The following is a 13,353-nucleotide window of genomic DNA, read 5'->3' as shown; positions in this document are numbered from 1 at the left end:
CGGAAGCACCGCCAACAGTTTCCCGCCGATTTTCCCCGGCGGTGATAATCCGCCATGGCAGCGCTGCAAGCAGCGCTGCCCTGGGGATTATGACCCCCTTACCGCCAGCCTGTTTCTGCCGGTTTACACCGCCAGGAAGAGGCTGGCGGTAAGGGGTGTCCTGGGGCCCCTGGGGGCCCCTGCACTGCCCATGCCACTAACAGGGCCCCAGCCTGCTTTTTACTGTCTGCATGGTTTTGTAAAAAGAGAAAGCATTGCGGCCTGCAGTAGACAATTTGATCTCCTCGGGTGTACACATTCAGACCTTTTCTTCCGAGATAAATTGCTCTTCAATGGTATCGATCTTAAGATCAAATTTAGCTGCAACATGGATTCATTCTGTCTCATCAGCCGGGATGCAGAACAGTGTAAAGTGTTCATACTGTCTGTTAGTTTGTTTGTAAAGAGAGTGAAAGTGTCCTCAAACGTCAGACTCGCTTACGCTGAAAACTTACAGCTGTCAAACTCCAAGTAAGCTATTGAAAGAGCAGCTCGGAAGATATTCAGCATCCCAATCGGTACCAGATTAACACAGCAGCAAAACTTATTTTGAGGCAACTACCAAAACCTATTATCATAGGTTTTGTTTACAACACAGCTTTTAGCTGTCTCTATACCTCAAACTCTTTGAATTTTAAACACTATGAAATCAACTACATGGCACTGTTACAGAACGGGGCTGTGATTCCTGAAAAACTGAACACACCCATTTTTGGAGACGCAAATTTTATCAGGGAATATCTGGGCTTGGTTTTAATAACCGGGAGACATCTTGTCAAGAGAAAAATATGGTACAGGCTACAGGCTGTTCGTTTTCAATCTGACTCCTGACATGGAAGATGGTGACAACTACAGCTTGATTAAGAATGGAAACCTAAAAGCTTGAAATATGTTTCAGTCAGCCCTTGGCTACGAATGTGAACATGGTTGCATTCTCTGTATTTGACAATGTCATTCAGATCAACTACACCCGGCAGATTTTGTTTGACTATCTTTTAAATATTGTAAAAGGGTCACTGTTCAGATTCAGTATTTCTTAAGCCATCATATCTATGCTAAGAAATACTTTTTAGGTGTTTTTCCAAGCAACATTTTACCTGGGGAAATAGGGTCTAAAAAGCCCTATGCTCGTCTTTAACACAGATCCGCACTACATGGAAGGAACTTACTGGGTGGCCCTGTTTTAACATAGAGACAAGGTTACAGCGTTTCACAGCACGGCAGCATTCCCCTAGCATAGCATCTATACAAAACCTAAATTTAAGTATGTAAAAAAAGCTGCTGCGAGTTTGGAGTATAACAAAATACAAGTACAGGATTCTTTTGCAGTCACATGCAGAGAGCATTGTATATATTTTATTAGTAAAATGTCTGAGCGCATGCCATTTAGAATTTTTTTAAACCTCTATTCAAATGACCTAGTTAACAATGCTAGTATTGTTATGAAATATGTAAAGAAAACTCTAGGTCTATATCAAACGCTGTTAAAACAAAATACTCAGTTTGTCAAAAGTGTAGGGTCATCTAACACCCCTTATCTTTAAAGGCGACTCTCTAAGATGAAAGAATAAAAAACTGAATGTAGACTCAGTACCTTTATTCTAAAGCAAGGACACACATTTAAAATGTTTTTTTAAAAGAGGCAGAAACACTTTGAAAAGTTAAAAGGTTTATTTACAAAAGAGTGTTTTCATAGTATAAGCATCACACTGATATACTGATTAAAGAAATGTGAAGAAAAACATCAAAATGTAAACTATGACTAAACTACTCACATAAATACTGTCACACCAATTTATTTTATTTCAAGATTTGTAACTCCAAAGAGGTCCACATGTGCACACATCATCAACATAATACAAAAAATAAGAATAAAATCAATGGAGAATATAAAACAATGCTATCTTTAAAATACAATATATAAAATAAAATAGAATCAATGGAAAATATAAAACAAGGTTATTTTTAAAATACAATACAATCAGGTCTCTACCCATCACTTATGTATTAGAATACTGTTTGATATGTACGTATATAGAACAGCAATTGCAAAGAAAACTTTGGTATGATCACTTTAGTTCTCAACCCCTCTAGCCAATTACACAGATATAATCCAATGAAAAGCTGTATGATATATAAATGATAGGTTAGAGTCCAGCAATATTGTACAAAAAAGCAATTCCACACCAATCTATAGTGACCATAGTGCATTAATCCTTAGATAATAGCTTCTGGGAGGGGCCTGTTAATTAGAATGTAACTTCTGTTATATCCACCAAAAGATAATAAAATCAATAAAGATTTAAAAAGGACTTAAAAAACTTAAAAGTCCTAAAATAAAATATTTAATTTGGAGGTTTGTACATAAATTTCAATACCTCTCCTGCTGAACGCATATTAAAATTCAAGAAAAGCGGATTCAACATTTTTTCCTTATTTTAGCTAAAATGGGACAAACAAATAGCACATGCTTAAAATTCTGTATCCCACCTGGCAGAGATCAGAATTGTTCGAAGATCCATCCCACGTGGAAGTTAAATCTTTAAGAGGTAATTTATCCAATCTCAACAAGATGAAAAAGCGCTGTACTCCTTGTGGTAAATTCCAAGATAAAAAAGGTTGAGGATTTTAAAAAATCACCAAATTGGTTAACAGCCAAAGCCTCCTCTTTTGGCGACAAAACTCAATATCCAGTAAGAAACTTTTACCCCTTATAGCCTCTTTTAGGCTCTTTTTAAATAACAAGTGCGGTTGAGATAAGATCAGATCAACATCTAACTCAAGCAATTGCAAAGCAAGGCTGTAATTTCTAAAAAAAATTGATTTTTTTCTTAGTGTACCAAATATTTCTTTGTATGCTAAATGTCTCAGGGTGGATTCTGCACTATGAGCTAAGCAGAAGGCCCTCGGATTACCGCAGCTAGTCCCTGTGTATAAACACTCTTAATGCCGAATTCAACCCTTAAGGCTGCCACGGGTATCGAATTATTACAAGAAACCAAGCTTAAGATCCGTCCTTCTATCTTATTTAAAAACTCCCATTTTGAAATTTCAATTCCTTCTAATGCATACAGAAGGGTGGATGGAATCTTTGCTTGATAAACTGATAACAGATAAGAAAATTGCAGCCGGACAACTGCATTATAAAAGGCCAATATACTGTGTGCCTCAGACAGAGCATCGCTAACATTATTACATATATGGTCTTGATCACTAAGTGAACAAGATAAAGTTTTTCCCAAGAAGCAGCAGGATTTCACCCGTTCCAACCTCTGCTGACCCACGGACAAGGAGAAATATTTTTTTTTAATGAGATTTATTCCCTAAAAGCACACCACTTGAGACTTTAACACATTGATTTTTTAATGATGCTGCTTGGTATAATCAGTTAGGGCAGCCAGACGCCTATTTAGACCTTTTGGGGTAAGATCAAGCACCATAACGTCATCAGCATAAAGGAGGCAAGGTATCGAACTGCCTCCAATTTTAGACGCAAAGCCCTGAGTATTCCCTAATATGAAAGGCAGATCATGAATATATAAGTTAAAAAGAAGGGGCGCCAACAGACAGCCCTGCTCTAAAGCATTTTTTGTAGCAAATTCAGCAGACAGACCCTGCTCTCCACCTAAGAGCACTTTACACCATGTGGAAGAGTGCAGGGCTATAACTAAGCGTAACAAATTTACAGGAACACTCAATTTAGATATTTTCTTCCATAGAGTCTTACGGTCCACCGTATAAAAAGCTGTTGAAAAGTCTATAAAAGCGGCATATACCACCCCACCCCTAACCAGAACATACTTTTCATTTATAGTTTGCATTAAAAGATGTGATATAAAGTATTATACTTCTTCCTAAAGCCTGCCTGTTCCAAAGGGAGGATCGCATTTTCTACAACCCAAGATGTTAAATGCACAAGTATGCTTTTAGCAAATATCTCACCCACAGCATCCAACAGTGCTATTTGCCGATAATTTACGGGTGAGGATCTATTACCCTTTTTATACAAGGGGGCTACAACACTCCCAGTCCAGGACACCAGAATTATGCCTTTTGAGTAACAGAGATAGAACACCGGGTTGAGAATCCTTGCCAGATTGAGGGCTCTTGTTTAATTACTGCCATGGAAACCTTGTCTGGGCCCATTGCTCCAGAGGCCTTCTAAACACCTCAATCTCGATCACTGAAGGAGCACCGAAAGCATCAGTCTCCACCCAAGTACCAATCTTAAGGTCCAATTCACCTGACTTGATTTCCCCGTTTTCCGCATACAGGGAGAGGATATAGTACCTCCATTCTACCTCAGCTATCAGAGGGATTGAGGGAGATTTACGTGACCTACAGCCTTCGGAAATGAGAGACCAAAATTTACGAGTATTTTTTACCTATGGCGGCATCCCTCAAGGCTATCCATCTCTGGTCGGTCTCCTGCCTCCTTATTCCCGTCTTCATCCGCACTTTTCTCCTCTTAAGTAAGGAAATTCTTCCACTCCTCTGCTCAGATTCCCACCCATACTGTAACCTAACCAATCTATTAATTTCCCTTTTCAACAGAAGAAGAGAAAACCTTCATTTCTTTTGTGGAGGTTTAATACGTTTTATCTGACCTCTCTGAATTATGATTCCCATAAAGATAGAAAAGCAGTTTAGCGTATCTTCATTCCAGTCATCAATATTTCTCATGGCCATTTCAAGCATTTCTTTCACGAATAGAGTTTTCAACGGTGATCAATGGATTCTAACTGTTTTCCCATTCAAGTTAATATTCCAGCCTTTAAAATTCCATGTCTCTATTGAGGACGGTTGAAGTCTTAGCGTAAGGCTCAGAATCCTATGGTCATTAAACGGGGTATCGACGATTGTCATGTCCTCCACTAATTGGGCTAAGGAGTAGGAAGCCAAAAAATAGTCAATGATGGAACTACTCAAACAAGATTTATGGGTGAAGGCTGTTGGAGAGTCCGAGTGAAATCGACCATTTAAAATTATACAACTAAGTTCCCTCAAACCTTTTAATAGAATATTCCCCCTTTTATCCGTCCTAATTTTGGGGGGAAATAGGATAGGAGGAATATGGAGCACAGATTCCCTCTCTATATCACAGAAAATGGAAAGAGACAGATTAGACATTTTGCAATTTAAGTCCCCCGATATCAATACTTCATATTCACTTTCATGTGAATTTAAACAAAAGAAGGAAATACAATTAACCATATGCATTAACATCGTATCATGCTCCTTATCAGGGGGGATATAAGCATTTACTACTAACAAAGGCATTTTCCAAAAATCATCCATTGTTGGATTAACTCTAATTATATGATAGGATTTCTGTGAGATGGAAATATTTTCATACTCCCATTTATACTTATCGCTTAAAAGCATAGCGGTAGCCCCTTTTGCATGCCCCTTCCTGGACAGCTGTGCCTTTTGACAAAGGAACGGGTACCCCGGGCAAGAGAGATCAGTTACACTCCAGGTCTCTTAGATACAGATTGGATCCACCTGAAGGGAGCAGATGTATTCTAATTTTCCCATATGATTGTCTATTTCCGCAGCATTACAAGAGACCACATGACGTTTATGGTTCAAGACCAGGTTGTAGTGATTTCCCATCCGCCCGAGTACTCTTTAAGGCCCCCACCAGCCAACTCCAATTATCCTGCTTAGGACCCCAATGAGAAAAAGGGACATCTTTAACGAGCTTCACCACTCTTTCTCCATGGAAAAAAGAGACCTTAACATTTTCCAGGGAGGAAGCGGAAGGCTCTCGCCCATGAAAGAGGTTACATCCGTTCACACAAGGAACAGTGGGGGTCTGCAGTCTAAAACAAATGGAAGTCCTTTCCCCTAATTGGAACCACATCTATGCCTCTACACTACAACTGTTCAAAATTGACTAAAAATAGAATTTACAATTGTTTTAGAATAAAACCAGACTTTTGTCTTTACAGATCCAAGACCTTGCACTAGGAATACACAGGAGATATCACTGCTATCAATTAATTTAAACTCACATATATCTTTAAAGCAAGAAATTAAAAGAGAACGATTCAGAAGTAAATTCAAATCAAATAAAATGGAAAACTCAAGACATAACGTCGTCTCAGATTGCCGGGAGATGTTCTCCATCTCACAATTGACATCCCCACCACTTGAGGTGTCAGAACTTAAGTTCGAAGTCACTGGGTTTGATTTCGCGTTGCAAAATGGATCGGCACATGGATTTAGGGAGAACGAAACCCTCTTTACAATAGGTAGGTTATCCTGATTATCCAAAGGAGGACCCCATAGGGGTGCTAGATCAAATTCTTCCCTAGGCGAGTAAGATACTACTTCTTCCAAGTTTTTAATCCTAATTTTCCTTGGGACCTTTTCATAATCTTCCTTTAGAAAGGGGGTTCCTGCAGGTACCTGGACATTGAACTTTACCTTTCATGGTTGTTTTTTGGAAATTCGCCGTTTAACCTTTCTTGACGACTTTTTCTCTTTTATTGAATTTCCCATATTCCTTTCGCTGTCTGCTTGCTTAATAGATACATTCCGATTGTTCTCAACAATCAAGGAATTAGGGCGTATCTTAGACTGCGGTCGAAAAATGGGAAAAGGGACCACTGGGGTAGTTGACTTTTCCTCCAGGTTTGCTGGAACCAAAATATTTCACTGTGGAAGTGAAGTTGAAAATAGATTTTCCAAAGACTAATCAACACTTTCTGGTTTAAGGGTTTCCTCGGAATTCAAAGGTTTAAGGAACGCTTGTGTTTTACCAGCCTGGGTTCCCTTATTTGTGTGATCTGGATATCTGGTTAATATCTCATTCAAACTTGCATCCAAGGCACATGACGGTATGCTAGGACCACAGCACCCCAATTTATTGGAAACTTCCTTTGTGGGCGTCAGAACTTTCTCAACCAGGATTAGCCCATCCTTCTTTTGGCCCGTCAGAGCTTTCAATTTAACCAAGACTGTGTCTTCAGTATGATCAAAACTATTTATTGATTTTTCTAAAAGCGCTAAGATAGATGATAATATTCTTTCCAAGCATTTAATGGACCTCGAAATTACTATGGCTGTCATTATGAACACGGCGGGAAAGACCGCCGTGTCAGCAGTGACCAGAATCCCGCTGTTGGCGGTGAATGGAAACCAGCCATATAATGAACGAAAAACCCAACCCTGCCAAAAATCACCAGTCCACCACTCCCCACCATGACTCTGTTGGTGAGAATCCCGGACCACCCCACCACCACCAAGCACTCCCACATCCTGCCCTCCAAATAAGGATGCACAAATCACCTCGGCGGACAGTGGTTGCGGACGACCATTGGCGGCTGCGACCGCCACGGGCGGCAAGTGGACTCAACAGCAAGAAGTGTACACATTGCATAGGCGTATCACCCACACACCTGACACACATCCAGAACCCCATCAGACACCCCCAGACACACCCCACAATCCCTTGCAATGAAAGCAGGATGAAAGAAGACGGAGAGCAACAGAGCCAGACAGCGAATGCCAGCATACAGGACACTCACACTGACCCACAGAAGAGCACCCCTACCTCCTTCCCAGGGCTAACACCATTCCCCACACTCACCCTGTACCCCCACAAACATCCACGCTTCACCGAAAGGGAGTTAAGGACCATGGTGAACGAGATCTTGAAGGTGGAGCCACAAATATTCGGGGCTGAGGTTCAGCACACACCTATCACAAGAAAAATGGAGCTGTGGCAGACCATTGTGAACAAGGTCAATGCAGGCCTTGGACACCATCCACGCACCAGGGATGACATCCGGAAGAGATGGGATGACCTGCGGAGGAAGGTCAGGGGCAGGGCATCAAGGCACCACATCGCAGTGCAGAAGACTGGTGGAGGACCGCCACCAACACCACCCGACTACACTGACTGGGAGGAAAAGGTAATGGCCATCCTGCAATGAGAGGGACTCACTGGACTCACTGGAGGAATGGACTTGGGTAAGTGATCTACAATTACCCTATATCCACCGCACCTGTAATGCATGCACCACTCCACCCCACCCCACCCACACCCACCAGGACCTACACCCCACCCAGGCATTAGCCACTACATCTAGCCCACTGCATGACCACAAACCCACTAAAAGGCCCACATCCCTCCCCCTGTGCACAGTCACCCACCCCTGCACGTACCCACAATGGCACGACACCCACTCCCACAATGCAACCCCACACTGGTGCAAAATGCAATGTCAACCTCACAAAGGCACCCTGGCAGGCCACTGAAAGGAACACCAGCACAAAATAGCCCAGTCCTGTACACCAAAGGTTCATGCAGATGTAACAGACATGTCTATGTCACCCAACAGGCACCACCACCCATGCCACCCTCATGGACGGGACAAGGAGTGCCAGTGCCCCCCCTGGAGACAGAGGCACCTCACAGGACACAGGTGAAGGATCCCTGGACACAGATGAGCAGGTAGGCCCCTCTTACAGTCCTGGACTCTCACCATGCAGCAGCCCTACCCTGGAAACCACTGTCACCCCTACCACCCAGTCAAGACCATCAGCCCAGGGCAGGTGTACCCACACCAGTTTAACCAGGGCACAGACTGGTGGAACACAGGTACAGAGGCCACAGTCTCCCACTCCCAACATGCAGGAAGGGGAGGGTCCCAGTACATGTGATATTGCCAGACCTGTGCAGGGGAAACAACCACAGGGGGCTAGGGCAAGTGCAGGGGTTGCAGTGGGCCAGGGGGGAGGCCACAGGATGGATGCAGCAGCCCAGGACATGATCTCTGAGGTAATGGGGGCCTACCAACATACCCATGACAGGTTGGCACAGATTGTGTCCACCCTGGAGCATAGTCAGAGGAGGCAGCAGGAACAACACCAACGGGCCATGGAGCAGAGGAAAGAGCACAATGCCACAATGGCCACTATAGAAGGAGCACTTTTGCAGCTGGTCAAAAAACAGTCTGACACCTACACAGGACAGGAGGCCCCCACAACAGCACCGGACAAGCAGCATCAGATTACCCCAGCAGCAGAAGAAACATCCCAGGAACTACCCACACAGGAAACACAAGGTCCTTCCATGTCATCCCATGAAGCCCAACAGCAGGCGCCCAACTAGACCCTCAGGCCACGTTATGGCACTGGAAACCCAGCTAAGAACAAGGCCCCCTCCAACAATTAACTCTGCAACAACTGCAATTGTGAAACAAGTGGAGTATGGATGCAACTGGCAGAGAACAACTTTATTGTCGAACCTGTGCATGATGGGAGTCCTGTGTGCCCATATGGTGGCAAGGAGGAAGTGTGTGTATTTTCAGTCAGTACCATGCAGAAGTGGGCCATGTTTCGCCTATCATTACCAACGCCCCCATATGACTGATCATACTGACAGTAGTGGTCACTAACCCCAATGACAGCCCTAAGTCCCACACAGTTATTGGAAGTAGAGTTGTATCAGTTGGTTCCTGGAATTGACATCTTCCCTTTTCTCATCATTACCATCACTCTCCTCACCTCTCTGAGGTAGCTGATCAGGACCTATAGCACCCTCCACCTCCTGGAGGGGGATAGAATGTCTCACTGCCACGTTGTGCAGCATGCAGCAGGCCACCACTATTCTACACACCTTATCAAGCCCATAGGCTAGGGAACCCCCAGAAATATGTAGACACCTGAATCTAGCCTTCAGGAGACCTATAGATCACTCTATTACCCTCCTAGTATGTCCATGGGCTTTATTGTAATTCCTCTCTCCATCCGTCCTGGGATTCCTCACTGGTGTCAGGAGCCAACGCAAGTTTGGATAGCCAGAATCACCTAGAAATGGTGCAATGCAGAGTAGTCATTGCTATGACCCTTAGTCAGACAGTCTGTTTTCTACAATGTGTCAGTTACTGACAGGCACACTTACCTATGATCCACCCTCTGTCCTCTTGGAGTTGTTCCATCTTCTGTGGCATACTACTGCTCCTCACAACAAAGGAATCATGGACTCAACCTGGGAACATGGCATTCACATGCAAAATGTACTGGTCTGCAGCACATACCAATTGGATGTTCATGGAGTGAAAGTTCTTCCTGTTTCTGTACACCTGTTCACTCACTCTTGGAGGGATGATCAGTATGTGGGTGCCATCTATGGCACCTATCACATGGGGTATGTTGGCAAAGGCATAGAATTCACTTGATGGCAGGTAGGTCAGCACTTTGGGGAAACCTAACATAGGACTGCAGATGTCGGACAAATGCATTCAGAAACCTCGTCAGTACCATGCTGAACATTGGCTGTGAAAAACCAGCACCCATGCCCACTGTCACTTGAAATGAGCCTGTGGCCAGGAAATGGAGTGCGGAGAGCACCTGCACTTCAGTTGGAATGGCATGCTGATTACAATTTCCAGGAGTCAGTGCAGGATCCAGTAATGTACAAAGGTCCTGAATAGTTGCACGTGTGAGTCTGTAAGTTATTATAATTTGACGCTCCATCATGGTCCCCATATCCACAAGTGGTCTATACACTGATGGTGCCCTTCCTCGCCACAAGGGTCGGTACCTGCAAGGGGTTACAAAAAGGAGTGATGAAGACACAGACATAGGCACACTTCTCATCATTTCTGCGCTGCATTGTTCATTGTAGTGTCTCGACAATAACTGCTACCCGCAGATATACATGTACATCACAAGGAGGGAACAGAGTAATTTATGTGTGGTACTATACTGAATGGACAGAGGTCTAGGTGCTTCATGTGGCTAGTAGGACCTGCATTGTGAGTAGTAATAAATTCTAGATGCGTAGGTGATGGCAAAATGTCTGCCCACTGTAGATTTGCCCCTTCGTTGTGGAAGTGACCTCATACCACTAGCGGTTGACGTCACAGTGTAAGGCGGTGTTTACCGCTGTTCGCACCCTCATTGGCTAACATGGATGCCATGGGGGAGACCTGGTGTATCCTGATTGCCGCCGACGGTGCATACCGCCGCGGAACGTACGCGCTTTCGACGTCATTTGATCACTTGACTCCCTGATCTCGTGCAGACAGGTACTCCACTCTGTGTACTGCTGTGGCCTTCCTCTGGCTATGGATGTGCCTCGTGTTGCAGGGGAAAGGGCCCCGGCCTTCACCCAGGAGGAACTGGAGAGGCTAGTTGACGGGGTCCTGCCCCTGTACGTAAAACTGTATGGACGGCCAGAGGTGCAGGTGAGTCTGGGTTTGGGGGGCACTGTGTGTGTGTAATGGAGGGTGTTGATTGGACATATGTGTGCACCTCTGAGCCTGCATGGGCCACGGTGCATGGCATGCTGTGTGCGACTGTCCTGTAAGTCTGAGAGTACTGTCCGTTCCATAGTGGATGATTAGCCAGCTGTTCCTATTGTGCAAGTGCCTGACCTCTGTGTTCCATTTCTGTGTCGCCCTTTTAGGTCAGTGTCCACCAGAGAAGGGCACATTGGCATGCCATCGCCAAGGAGGTGCGGACATTTGGGGTTTACAACCGGCAGAGCACCCACTGTGGAAAGAGGTGGTAGGACATGCAGCGCTGGGCGCGAAAGATAACTGAATCCCAGCTGGGGAAGTCCTCCCAACGTGGAAGGGGTGCCCATCGGGCACTGACCCCCCCCTCATGTGACGGATCCTGGCAGTGGCGTACCCAGACCTGGATGGGCACTTGAAGGCTGCACAGCAGTCACAAGGGGGTGAGTACTTATTTCACATACTTCAGTCTGGAAGGATGTTTGGGTGTGCATTAGGGTTCATGCTGCTTACAGGCAGGGACTTTGACTGGTGTCAACTACTTTATGCTCCCCAAGGCGTGTAGGGGTGTCTTTGTCAGGTCCCCCATATGTCGCCTCCTTAGGTAGTCCAGGGTATGGGTGTAGGGCAGTATTCAGGTCAGTAGTGAGGGGCATGGCAATGGGCATAGTGAACGTGCTGCCTGTTGGGTGCGTCTTCTGGGTGGGTGTAAGTCTGGCCATTATGTACCTGCATTCATCTATTTACAAGTGTCTCTCCTGTTTTGTCTCCCCATCCCTGTTCTCTTGTGTTGGTTTGGTACAGCATCAAAATCAGGCGAGGGAGCTGAGGCACCGGCAAGTGGGGAGGCAGCGGCCCACGGATCCTCCGAGGCAGAGACAACGGATGCCCAGAGTACCAGTTGGTGGGAGGGCGAGGGGAGTTCCACTGGGGAGGCTACTTCCACAGGAGGTAGTGACTCCGATACCTTCTCCGATGGGGCTCCCCAGTGGTGGCAGACCCTAGTGCACACACCACTAAGTGACATCTTCTGCCACCCCCCATTCAATCACCGACCTGCCTTCTGCTCCCCACCGAGTTGCCCGTGCCCATCCACCCAGAAAGGTGGGCGTCTCCTTCGCCCCAGGCCCCTCCTCCCCTACCCCAGTCATCCCTGCTGCCCTCACAGAGGAGGCTATTGATCTCCTAAGAACCATCTCTGTAGGGCAGACAACCATTGTCAATGCCATCCAGGGGCTAGCATCAGAGGTGCAGCAGACTAATGCCTATCTGGATGGCATTCACGGTGCTGTGTCAGCCCTACAGAGATCTTTTCAGGCCCTTGCCTCCTCTAGGACGGCAACCAGTTTCCCTGGCCACTCCGTCCCCCCTCCAACCTCCTCTACCCCTTCCAGCACCCCACTCCCTTCACCCGTCCAAGGCACACATTCAGACACCCAGTCAAGTACATCAACACACAAGAAACACACCTCAATACACAAACACCACACCTCCCACCACAAGCATTCACACAGCCAACAGACATCTGCACACACAACAACGTCCACTTCCCCCAGTGTGCCCACCTCTCCTGCCTCCCTGTCTGTCTCCTCTACATCTACACCCTCATTCACTGCACCTTCACTCACTGTTGCTTCTCCTCTTCCTGCACTCACCACAATGGCAGACAGCCATACATGCATCCCATACACCACACCTGCACTTACCACCACTACTGTAGTCGACACATGCAGCATACTCACTAGACTTGCAGACACCCACACAACATACATCCACGCTAGCTGTCTGTCTTCTCCCACTGTGTCCACCACCCTCCTCCAAAAACACACAAACGCACCAAGACACCCACCCATCAGACATCCATCACACAACAGCATACTGAGCAGTCACCTGCACCCACTACATGCATACCTACACCACATACATCCACTCCCTCTGCCTTCACTCCCATGCCCTCATCCACGACCACCCCAATTGCTCCAAATAAACTATTCCTCTCCTGTGCTGACCACTTCCAACCCACTGGCCCACCCCATCTTGTCCCCAAACGTGCCCACCT

The sequence above is a fragment of the Pleurodeles waltl genome, chromosome 5 (assembly GCF_031143425.1).
Source record: "Pleurodeles waltl isolate 20211129_DDA chromosome 5, aPleWal1.hap1.20221129, whole genome shotgun sequence".
Lineage (NCBI taxonomy): Eukaryota > Metazoa > Chordata > Amphibia > Caudata > Salamandridae > Pleurodeles > Pleurodeles waltl.
The sequence above is the reverse complement of the archived record's forward strand: the minus strand, read 5'-3'. Positions refer to the sequence as shown.